The following is a 13,165-nucleotide window of genomic DNA, read 5'->3' as shown; positions in this document are numbered from 1 at the left end:
TTTGGGTACTTTCACCAGAATACACACCAGTAAACTGAGCACCACCTTGACAATTTGGGACTTTTGTGTGTCCTCATTTGTTTGACCATATAATCGTATTCAGCATGCTTTAAAATGGTCCCCAGCATTAAAATCTCACTTGTCCCAAAAAACACTTTTAAGTGATTTGTGTACCTGAAGTGTGTATCCCCCACCAATTTGTGTATAACACAGCGCCCCCTAAGAGAACTGCACTTCCGATTTTATACACACTTTCGGGAATCTGACCAATCAGAAGCCAGTAAGAATTTTTCGACACAGCGCACTCAGTGGCTCTTATAGAAACTGCACTTACTTAATACCTTGTCAATCTGACCAATCAGAAGCCAATTACGTCATCCTTAAAGATGGCGGAAGGAAGTTCTTATTTACATGAAAGAATATAAGGATAAATCACATTATATTTTACATTGCATTGTAAATAATTAGTGAGTAAATAAAAATAGAGTGGTTTTGGTTAAGCACTGGGAGATTTAAAATCGTATGTCCAAAATGTTTTTCTAATCCCGATCCTTATCTGCCACTTCACTACGGAGCTGACCCCCTCCCCGTTTACCGAGAGTTACCGAGAATTACCGAGACGGAGGCGGCGCGAACGATGCAGTGCAGTCAATTGGATTGTACTGTAATTTAGATATTAGTTTATTAAAGATAAATGTATAAACAATATTTAAAATAGGGAAGGTGATCGACACATAAGCACGTGTCGTTGCAAAGCAATCATTGTCTTCTCAGAGAAGGGGACAAATATTTACATTTATTAACGTTTTTAGTATGTGTATGCACCTGGATGTATTCAATGAAAATATGCCTTGTAAAGGATGTGTTAAAATCGAAATCGCTTGATTTTATTAGTGATCTTTTTAAACATTGTATTCCCCACTTCAATTATTTTGGTATCTTTCAGCCGCGCGGGAAGCACCGCACCCCTCCCCGCCTCAATGAGAGCAGTACAGAGACGAGCAATGAACAGCACAACACTTATTATATTTTTCATTAACACTTTGTTATTATATATATATATATATATATATATATATATATATATATATATATATATATATATATATATATATATACACAGTACACACACACAAATATATATATACAAATATATATATGTATATGTGTGTATATACTATAATTATATTAAAAGACATGGAGATTAATTTACTGTCTTGAAGCAAATCTCAGTTGAATTCTTACCTAACCCTTAAAAGTAGATTATTTTATTTATTTATTGCAAGGGATATATGCTGCTTTTCATGTGACAAAGTGATTAAGCTGGGAAATGTATTCTTAAGTAATACATTTAAATAATTGATTGCAGAATAACCAGCAGCCAAGTTGTCTTTTTTGTTTCCTATCAAATTATTATACAGCATACGACCGTTATTAACTAGAACATGTTGTTTTCAATACCAAGGCGGATGACTATTAGTTTATTTTATGGTGCTGTGTTTAATTTCATCACACAGAGGATTAAATCTGTAGAGGAGTGACTGCAATTGATATTGAGAAATTTTAGGACATTTGAAACCCTGTCTGAAAATATGTATTGTGTATTCAAACAACAGCAATTCAAAATTAACACTTTTGTTACATACTGTACATCACACAGTTGTAGTCATTATTGTAATCCTCATTTTCACCAATGTAGCTAAAACACATTATGCGTGGTCATGTTATAAGTTACAAAAGCTTTTGGAAACAGAAAATAAACTTGATATCTAACTAGAATTAGACCCAGTGTCATTAGTTCTGTGCCTTCAAGACCCATAACAGACTTCTGACGAAAGGAAATCATTTAGCATATTAACTTTTACTTCAAAGAAAAAGAATGAAAAGAAACAACTACCATGGGCCAGCCCTATTTATTTTACAAGGAGAAGCTTAACTTTAAACACAATTCTTATTTAATAGTTAATTTCCCTGTTGTTCCTGTTGACATACTTGGCTGCTTTGTTATTTTATTATTATTATTGTTATTATTATTTTAATGTAGCTAATATAATTTATAATTTAATATAATTTAGTGAAAAAAATCACTAACTATAATGTTTAAAAATGCTGCAAATTGATGTAGAAAATTAGAATACCTGAAATGATTCTATGTATTTTGAGACAAAAGAGTTTTGTTGAAGGTGATTAAATAAAAAGTTTTTCAATAAACATTGAATTTTGGCAAGGATAGTATTGGGGGTAAAAAGTTCCCCTGTTGCAGGAGCTAAAAGTCACAAAAACTGTTGGCAGGGGAGAAGGTGCAGACTGCCTGATTGACAATTAATTGCTTTTCATAACTGAGGGGTAATACATTTATTCTGAATGATGTGTAGAGCCTGTCCATATTGACTGTTCAAATCATAATCAATGTTCAAATCATTTGTGAAATGTCTGTGGCAACATTTTAGATTAAAGATGTACAATGTTACAAAAGCCAAAAGTGGAAATTAACAGGAAATATTGCACCCTTTGCTGGAGTGGTTATTTTGAATATTTATTTAATGCAGGAAAAAATACAATACAAAAAAAATGAAATAAAAAAGTTTTTAAAAGTACAGTGACCAATTGTGCAATATCACTAAGTATGCATATACTGTATAAGTATAGATATGTGTATACTTACAAATTACTAGATACAAGTATACAGATAAACTACTATTCAAAAGTTTGGGATCACTATGAACTTTGTATGTTTTTGTAAGTAAATTATACTTTTATTAATCAAAGATGCTTTAAATTTAACAAGAAATGCAGTAAAGACATTTATATTGTTAAAAATGACTAATTTAATTAAAATAAATGCTGTGTTCAAGAATCCTACACTTGCAGCATTGACACCTCAGGCATTCCTAGCAGTCAGTTTATTCTAGATCTTCAAGTGAACACCTTTCACTGACCTTATAGTCAAGCGTTGAACAACAGCTCAACATCTCAAACTTTGTACAGAATAGAGACATTTGAATGGATTAATCATTTATCAGTTCATTATTTAAATTGCATGTTCTATCTTTTTCCTATTAGCCAGTGTCAGGCACTTTTTTTCTTTTAAGTCTACCTAAAATTCTTCTCTTCTAAATGTTGCAGAATAAAACTGGTATTTGCATGTACAGGTCTAGGATTTGTGCTGGAGTTATCTAGAGAGTCTGATGGACTTGTGTACTAGTTGTGCATCTGGCTTGTCCATTTCTCTGTTAATTCAGATTGTTTTATTCTTTAAAGTAGTGGTGCATGGAATAGCCTTCATCTTCAAAAAGAAAAATAGACTGACTTTCTTGATAAATGTGTTTCTTTTTAGCCAGTTTTCAAACCAATGTCCAGGGTAAGCAAAGTGGCTTGCAGTAAATAAAAAAAAGTGACATACTACACTGTGATGTTCAGGTTAAGTCATGTGGTTTTATTGTCGTTCTACCATATACAGTTAGTACCAGTCTCTGAGTATTGAGGAGTCTGATAGCTTGGGGAAGAAGCTGTTACACAGTCTGGCCGTGTGGGCCCGAATGCTTCGGTACCTCTTGCCAGGCGGCAGGAAGGTGAATAGTTTATGTGAGGGGAGTGTGGATCATCCACAATGTTGGTTGCTTTTTCTGGATGCAGCGTTTAGTGTAAAGGTCTTTGATGGAGGGAAAACAGACCCCGATGATCTTCTCAGCTGTCCTCACTATCCTCTGCAGGGCTTTGCGGTCCAAAATGGTGCAAGTCCCAAACCAGGCAGTGATGCAGCTGGATGCTCTCAATAGTCCCTCTATAGAATGTTGTGAGGATGGGGGGTGGGAGATGTGCTTTCCTCAGACTTCGAAGAAAGTAGAGACACTGCTGGGCTTTCTTGGTAATAGAGTTGGTGTTGTGGGACCAGATGAGGTTCTCCGCCTGGTGAACACCAAGGAATTTGGTGCTCTTGATGATCTCCACAGAGGAGCACTTTATATATATATATATATATATACACACATACATATATACAATTTACTGTCTTGAAGCAAATCTCATTTGAATTCTTACCTAACCCTTAAAAGTAGATTATTTTATTTATGTATCGCAAGGGGACTGTATATGCTGCTTTTCATGTGACAAAGTAATGTGATGAAGCTGGAAAATGTATTTTTAAGTAATAAATAAAAATAATTTGATGATTTGATGCAGAATAACCATCAGCCAAGTTATGTCCATATTACATAGTTTCTTACAATAATGGTATTTAAGGGAATCAGAAATCAAGATGATTTAAGATAGATATTTGTGCAGTGTATCAGATACAGGTCAGTGTAGGCTGCCCTTCCCCACACACCTGATCACTGCTGCCTATCCAGAGCAAAACTTCACATGCAAAAACTTCACAGCTCAAAAAATTGAAAAAAGCAAGAAAAGTAGACATGCTCAAAAGGGAAAGAAAATTAGACGTGCTCAAAAAAGATAAAGTAGATATACTCATAAGAATATTGATAATTTAAATTATTGTGTAAATAAAGCAATTAAAAAGAAATGTTACTAGACACTTTTCCACTTTTCTAACTTTGTATTTAATGGGAAATGCCATTGATTTATTAGAATGAACAGAATATAAGATTGCAAGTGAAGTGTAAGTTTGGAGACACCTCAATTAACCCCCTCCCCACTCTGCTTTCACTCAGAAGCACTTGATTTGCCCGCGGAAAAGTCTTGAAGGGGGATGGGCGCTCTGCGCTGACCGTGAGATGCAGTGACGTCACTACACAGTAACGCGATGAGATTAATTATGTTTTGAAAGACATTTGATATGTGGCGTTTTTCAACTAAAAGAAAAAAGTAGAATGTCAGTTTTCATGAGAACATGAGATTATGTATGTATTACCCAATTCGTTTTTTGCATTTAAATGTCGTGTGTTTGCACTAAAACATTACATTGTAAATCATTAGTGAGTAAATAAAAATAGAGTGGTTTTGGTTAAGCACTGGGAGATTTAAAATCGTATGTCCAAAATGTTTTTCTAATCCCGATCCTTATCTGCCACACTACCCCCTCCCCGTTTACCGAGAGTTACCGAGAATTACCGAGACGGAGGCGGCGCGAACGATGCAGTGCAGTCAATTGGATTGTACTGTAATTTAGATATTAGTTTATTAAAGATAAATGTATAAACAATATTTAAAATAGGGAAGGTGATCGACACATAAGCACGTGTCTTTGCAAAGCAATCATTGTCTTCTCAGAGAAGGGGACAAATATTTACATTTATTAACGTTTTTAAAGTATGTGTATGCACCTGGATGTATTCAATGAAAATATGCCTGTAAAGGATGTGTTAAAATCGAAATCGCTTGATTTTATTAGTGATCTTTTTAAACATTGTATTCCCCACTTCAATTATTTTGGTATCTTTCAGCCGCGCGGGAAGCACCGCACCCCTCCCCGCCTCAATGAGAGCAGTACAGAGACGAGCAATGAACAGCACAACACTTATTATATTTTTCATTAACACTTTGTTATTTATATATATATATATATATATATATATATATATATATATATATATATATATATATATATACATATACACACACACAAATATATATATACAAATATATATATATGTATATGTGTGTATATACTATAATTATATTAAAAGACATGGAGATTAATTTACTGTCTTGAAGCAAATCTCAGTTGAATTCTTACCTAACCCTTAAAAGTAGATTATTTTATGTATTTATTGCAAGGGGACTGTATATGCTGCTTTTCATGTGACAAAGTGATTAAGCTGGGAAATGTATTCTTAAGTAATAAATAAAAATAATTTGATGATTTGATGCAGAATAACCATCAGCCAAGTTATGTCCATATTACATAGTTTCTTACAATAATGGTATTTAAGGGAATCAGAAATCAAGATGATTTAAGATAGATATTTGTGCAGTGTATCAGATACAGGTCAGTGTAGGCTGCCCTTCCCCACACACCTGATCACTGCTGCCTATCAGAGCAAAACTTCACATGCAAAAACTTCACAGCTCAAAAAATTGAAAAAAGCAAGAAAAGTAGACATGCTCAAAAGGGAAAGAAAATTAGACGTGCTCAAAAAGATAAAGTAGATATACTCATAAGAATATTGATAATTTAAATTATTGTGTAAATAAAGCAATTAAAAAGAAATGTTACTAGACATAGCCACTTTTCTAACTTTGTATTTAATAGGAAATGCCATTGATTTATTAGAATGAACAGAACATAAGATTGCAAGTGAAGTGTAAGTTTGGAGACACCTCAATTAACCCCCTCCCCACTCTGCTTTCACTCAGAAGCACTTGATTTGCCCGCGGAAAAGTCTTGAAGGGGGATGGGCGCTCTCGCGCTGACCGTGAGATGCAGTGACGTCACTACACAGTAACGCGATGAGATTAATTATGTTTTGAAAGACATTTGATATGTGGCGTTTTTCAACTAAACGAAAGGTAGAATGTCAGTTTTCATGAGAACATGAGATTATGCATTTTTAGCATTTAAATGTACTGTGTTTGCACTATAAAAATACATAGTTGGCAAAATCTGTATCAGAATAAGAAAAAAAAGACGTTATCAGAATATTTGTCTAAACATTTAATTTCAGAAAAGCTTCCTACAAGACTAAACATACTATTTATATCGTATATGGCAGAAATCGTTAGTATGAATGTGTGTCATTGCGAGTTTAACACGTGACAAACCTCGTTTTCCGGGAATTCAGACACGTGACAATGACGTCTAATGGAGCGAAGACAGTTTTTCCCGCGAACGACAACACTGAACACGCTCATTAAGGAAGAAAAGGTAAGATGTCTTTTCATAAAAATATACAATAAGAGATTCTTGACTAATAAATCGATGTTTAGCGTTGTATTCACTTGTGTTCTTCATGTCAATTGTTAGTTGAACCTGTTTAATTATGAAGTTGACGATTAAACAATTAAGCCAATTAAGTTTGTGCTTTCCCACTAGTCACATTTGTGTATTGATGGATATAATTCAGTGTAAATCTTAGAAATGCATTAATAGCAGTACCTAAGGTACCAAATTTGCTATTTGTATTTTAACATATTTTGCTTTGAGGACATTATCTTTCTGTGGTGAAGTAGAAATGAAATAGTTTGGTGTATATCATTATTTATATCTTACCTCTTACTGTAATACTCCACAAACATGGAAGCAAAGTGTGATCACAGTTGTGACCAGTGGGATTAAACCCCAATGTAAATCAACATTCTGTCATTATTTAATTTGGAGTCTCTCTCTCTCTCTCTCTCTCTCTCTCTCTCTCTCTCTCTCTCTTTTTGATTGAACAATTCTTTCTAAGATATTTTTTACATTGTAATTATGCTTGTTTATTCCATTAATTTTATATAATCGTTTTTCCCTCATGAAAATTGCCCTATGTGTGGAATTCAGCATGCTGGCTATCCGTAAAAGACGTAGAAGACCTCAGCAGGATGCTGAAGATAACATCATATTTGAAACTGAAAAGCCTGGTCTTCAAGAGCAGTACATCAGCAAATATAAAGGCAAGACAATTCAAATATAAGTACTTTGGATTACTTTTGTATTGCAGCTGAACTGTTGAATTAGTAAAATGTTAGTACATTTCAGATATTTCCATTTTACTTATTAAATGAGATTGCAGACACCCTGTAACAGTAATCAAAATAATGTTTTTTCTGCTTTAGGCCGTGGCGTTTTCACCACTGAATCTTTCTGCAGAGGAGACTTTGTTCTTGAATACAGAGGTGAACTTCTGAGTTCAAAGGAGAGTCTTGAACGAACTAAAAACTACACTGAAACTGAGAGCACATTCTTGTTTGATTTTCAGTGGCATGGAAAATATTGGTGGTAAGTACATCAAGAACTGTTGACTTGATGTAGCAGGGAAGCTCAAAGAGATCTTTTTCTTCAAGAGAGTAAAAGGGCCAATTTTACCAATAATGATCATTCTCTCATCATTTACTCATTCTTATTCTATCTGACTCCCAATTTAAGTCATCATTCCCTATAAATCTTTATTAATGAATAACTCCTTTCACATTTGAAATGTAGAGTGCTCTGCACATGTGTCAAGTGCAAACAACCGTAAACCAGCTTCTCTCATGAACTACAGCGGAGGATTTATAGAGAATAATGACATATTTGGGTTGAATTCTCACCCAAAGCTAATTTTATCACTTCAGAAGACATGGACTAAACACTTGAGAGGTACAGGTGCATCTAAAAAAATGTGAATATCATGGAAAAGTTAAAAATTGGAACTTTCATATATTCTAGATTCCTTACACATGAAATTTTTTTTTTTGGTTTTAATGTTGATAATTACAGCTTACAGCTCATGGAAATAAAAAATCCAGTATCTCAAAATATTAGAATAAAGAATTTATAATACAGAAATGTCAACCTTCTGAAAAGTATTTTAATTTATGCACTCAATACTTGGTCAGGGCTCTTTTTGCACAAATTATTGCATCAATGTGGCGTGGCATGGAGGCAATCTGTCTGTGGCACTGCCGAGGTGTTCTGGAAGCACAGGATGCTTTGATAGCGGCCATCAGCTTGTCTGTATTGTTGGGCACAGTAATACCATTGTTAGAAAACCAGTTACTTGTAGTTCTGGCTCTGTGGGCAGGTGCCAAGTCCTGCTGGAAAAGGAAATCAGCATCTCCAAAAACCTTGTCAGCAGATGGAAGCATGAATTGCTCTAAAATATCCTGGTAGGCGGCTGAATTGACTCTCGACTTGAGAGAAAACAGTGGACCAACACCAGCAGATGACATGGCACCCCATATCATCACTGACTGTGGAAACTTCACACTGGCCTCTCCACTGAGCAACGGTCCAGTTCTTCTCCTTTAACCCAGGTAAGGCGGTTCTGGCGTTGTCTCTGGTCTTGGAATGGAACAGCACTCATTCAGCAATGACCTTCTGTGGCTTACCCTCCTAGTGGAGGATGTCAATGAGTGTCGTCTGGACAACTGTCAAGTCACCAGTCTTCCCCATGATTGTGGTTGTGTGTACTGAACCAGGCGGAGATTAAAGGCTCGGGAAACCTTTGCAGGTGTTTTGAGTTAATTAGCTGATTAAAACTCTTCTCAGGTTGATATTTCTGTATTATAAATTCTGTATTCTAATATATTGAGATACTGGATTTTTTATTTCTATGAGCTGTAAGCAGTAATCATCAAGATTGCAACAATAATTTTTTATGTGAAATGAATCTAGAATATAGAAAGTTCCACTTTTGAATGAATTTTCCACAATATTAAATTTTTTGAGCAGCTGTATGTTTTCCCTTTATAACCTTTTTGAGCTTGAAAGCTTTGGACTCCATTGGCTTACATTGTAAGGACCAAAACACGTCAAAAATGATTACCACAGGAGACAGAAAGTCATATGAGGGCGAGTAAATGATGAGAGAATTATAGTGAACTGTGCCTTTAATATAAAACAGACTGTAGATGTGAAAAACACTTCTGTATATGTCTTGCATACATTTAATGGTAAGTGTGTGTGTTTATATAGTATGGATGCATCCAAGGAAGACAAGTCCCTGGGAAGACTTGTCAGCGATGAGCACAAAAATCCAACTTGCAAAATGAGAACTGTTGAAGTGAAGAAAAAGCCTCATCTTTGTCTATTTGCTGTACGAGACATTTTACCAGGTGAAGAAATCACTTACAACTATGGCGACTCGGACTGGCCGTGGAGAGCCAAGGTACCATAAAGAAAATGCTAGAATTCATAAGCAGCAATATATGATGCCTTTTTCCTGTCATTAATTGCTAATGTGTTTTGCGGTCTCATATTTCTCCAGTCTTTAAATGAACCGTCAACAGAATCCAGTGATGTAAAATCAGTCAGCAGTTTGGGCCCACAGAAATCGGTAAGTACAGTTAATTCTGCTTCACTCCTTGTAATGACAAAATGGGTAATTTTGAAGCTTAGAGGCCGGATTTTACAATGCATTAAAACAATATAACTAACTCTTAAAGGAGTAGTTTACCCTAAAATAACAATTCTTTCATTATATTCATGCCATCACAGATGAATATGACTTTCTTTCTTCAGCAGAACACAAATAAAGATTTTTAGAAGAATATCTCAGCTCTGTAGGTCCGTTACAATGCAAGTCAACAGGTACCAAATTTTGATAGTCCCAATGTAATCGACACAACTGCAGTCCGGCCATTAATGTCTTCCCAAGCTAAATTAATGATGTTTATAAGAAAATAACAGAATTAAAAGTTATGATAATCTTCACTTCTGGTCACATTCTTCCCTTCCACGACGCTTAATGTAAGTGTTAACAAGTCAAGTGAGAAGTGATACCAAATTTCTTTGACTTGTCCTCACTTTTCCCTCAACTATACCAGAGCAGTGCTTACCAAAAATAAAACAACTTCGTTAAATTAACAAAACATACATCTTACCTTTTGGCTCACCTCAGTGATGCTTAAATGTCTTTAGGTGCCACAGTTTTTAACATTGACAATGTATATTTTACTCTTGGCTTAAGCTAAATACCTCTTTTATATCTACAGCAGCGGTTTCAATCAAGAATGTCAAAGTTGCGACAACATCATGAAGATTGTTATAATCGCTTTAAAAGAGCAGAGACTGAGAGGAATGAGAGTGAAAAGAAACATCTCAAGCTATTGCATGATCAGGTCACTAAACAGCTGTCACAAAAGATTGCTCGGTGAGTAATATATATGAACACAGACGCATCACAAATAATTAACACCTCAATTTCTTTACAGGTGCTTTTTGGTACTTTTGAGCCTTTCATTTAGTCCATATGATATTACTTCTGATTATGTTTTCCAGCTGTCCCCGTCACCCACTGAAGTATGCACATCTGATACACCATCACATTCACCACTTAATGTGCCGCAATCCTCATCACCTTTGCCCTGTGCTGCATCCACCGCAGGGAATGGCTTATCACAGGAACCTGAGCCTGTCTCATTAAGGGAGGTGGGGTATACACATTTAGTAGACAATCTGTGGATGTCAGCCATACCAGTTTAGCTTCTGGTACATGCACATTAATTTGTGTTTGTTTTATGCTTGGGTAATGCAGTTACTGCCTCCTAAAAATGAAATAGAACTCAATTTAAACAACTTTTAACATTTATGTACCCCCACCACCTGCAACCACACATACATTCCAGTGGTCAAACATAAAATAACAACAGACACGCATATAAACAAACAGTCCAAATAAAATACTTGATGACTTAAAAACATATACAATTAACCAACATACCCCACCTGCCCACATCCCTCAAATTTTTTTTTAAATGGTCAAAATTAACTCTGAATTAACTGAATCACATAAATTTGCTGGGAATAAAATACCCAAATACTAAATGCCCTGTTTGGGCCACTGAAAGATGTCAGATGAAAAGCTGTTTACGGGCAGTATGCTGTCAGAGCCAAAGTTTCAGATTTAGACCAGTTAAATAGAATTTAGACCCCAGAGCCTTGCCTGTAGGTAAGGGCTTAATTACCTCGCCAAGCTCCTCCAAGTTTATCTCCAGAATCAATAAAAAATGTTTGCTCAGTCAACAGTTTAGGGAGATCTAATGGTTCCACAAAATTTCTAATATCTTCATCAGTAGGCGAAAACATGGAACTATAAAGATCAAGATAGATTTCTTTAAAAGTATTATTAATATCAATGGTAAATATTTCACCAGCAGCAGATTTAATTGAGGGAATGGTAGAAAAAGACTCTTTCCTTTATATATCTAGCCAAAAGCTTCCCTGCTTTGTCCCCGACTCAAAGTATGACAAAATAGTATTATATCTGTATTTCAATCGGGTCAATTCTCTGAGGCCATCAGGCGACATTTGGCGCTTCAGCTCTGCCTCGGCACTTTTAATATTCCCCTCAACTCCACGAGTTCTCATGCTTTGGATTTTTTGATGAATGAGGCATACTGTATGATCCGACCCCTAAGAAATGCCTTAAGTGTCTACAAGCCACGCCCACAGAAGATAATGAGGACCAGTTGGACTCCATATAAACAATGATTTCGGACTTTAAAATTAGTTGGAACTCAGAATTTTGCAAAAGGAAACATTAAAACACCAACTATATTCTTTTTTTTTTTTCTCTCTGTATGTGGCAACACCTTTAAACTCACCAGAGTGTGATCAGAGACTAAGATGTATAGTCCCTACCATATGGATTCAAATGTATAGACCCTACCATATGGGTTCAAAAGTCTCCAAATATCTGTAAGACCAAGATTTGTACACATCCTCTGAAGCGTAGATGTTGCTCTAGGGGACTTACACACTTTTCCTTTACTATGATCAAGGACTGAATCCATCAATAGATTAAAGTCTCCTCCCAACATTATATTGTTATAATGCACATTGTTATGTGCAGAAATATTAGCCAAAATCAACCTTTGCCCTGAATTTCAAAAAAAAAATAATGACTCTAATTTAACTTTAATCCGTTGGAGACATTTGAATTGTAGATGTTTACTTATCAATGTAATGACTCCCCTGCTCTTACTCGAGCCAGCACTAAAGAAAACATGTCCATCCCATATCTTCCCAAAATGTTCAGCTTCCTGCAGAAAACTTGTGTTTCTTTAAGAAACACTATATCCTATTTCTTACGTTTTTAAGAAAATAAATAACCTTCCTTCTTTTTATGGGGTGTCCCAACCATTCACATTCCATGTGGAGAGTGACAATCCACTCATATTAGTATTTGACATTAACATAGTAGAGAAATTAGATAAAAATGTAATTATAAAGACCACATTCCACATTGGTGCAACAATCAACCCCGAACTTTCCCCAGCAAAAAAAAGAAAAACATGTGCATTAACCCTGCGCACAACATCACCAATTGGTGTCCATCCCTCTAAACTCAAACAGTCCATGTACGCCTCACGATAGTCCCTGCGACAAACTTGCCATCAGATTGCTCAAGTCCGGTGCTTCCACACAATTTTTTTAAACAGAATTACACATCAGAAGATCATCTATAAAACAAACTCCAGCCCATAAGCGGAATAAACACACAAAAAAAGTGTAGATTCATCCACTTAATTGTCTTGAAGGTCTGGGCCTGCACAAAACAAGCTCCAGCAGCTAGCGGAACCTGCA

General features: G+C 35.4%; 1 protein-coding gene across 1 annotated transcript in view; it reads right to left on the bottom strand.

Annotated features, from left to right (window-relative positions):
* LOC127632930 (delta-1-pyrroline-5-carboxylate dehydrogenase, mitochondrial-like) overlaps window positions 1-13,165 on the bottom strand; it is a 35,884-nt gene that overhangs the window by 2,767 nt on the left and 19,952 nt on the right.

This window comes from Xyrauchen texanus, chromosome 39 (genome assembly GCF_025860055.1).
Source record: "Xyrauchen texanus isolate HMW12.3.18 chromosome 39, RBS_HiC_50CHRs, whole genome shotgun sequence".
Lineage (NCBI taxonomy): Eukaryota > Metazoa > Chordata > Actinopteri > Cypriniformes > Catostomidae > Xyrauchen > Xyrauchen texanus.
The sequence above is the reverse complement of the archived record's forward strand: the minus strand, read 5'-3'. Positions and strand labels throughout refer to the sequence as shown.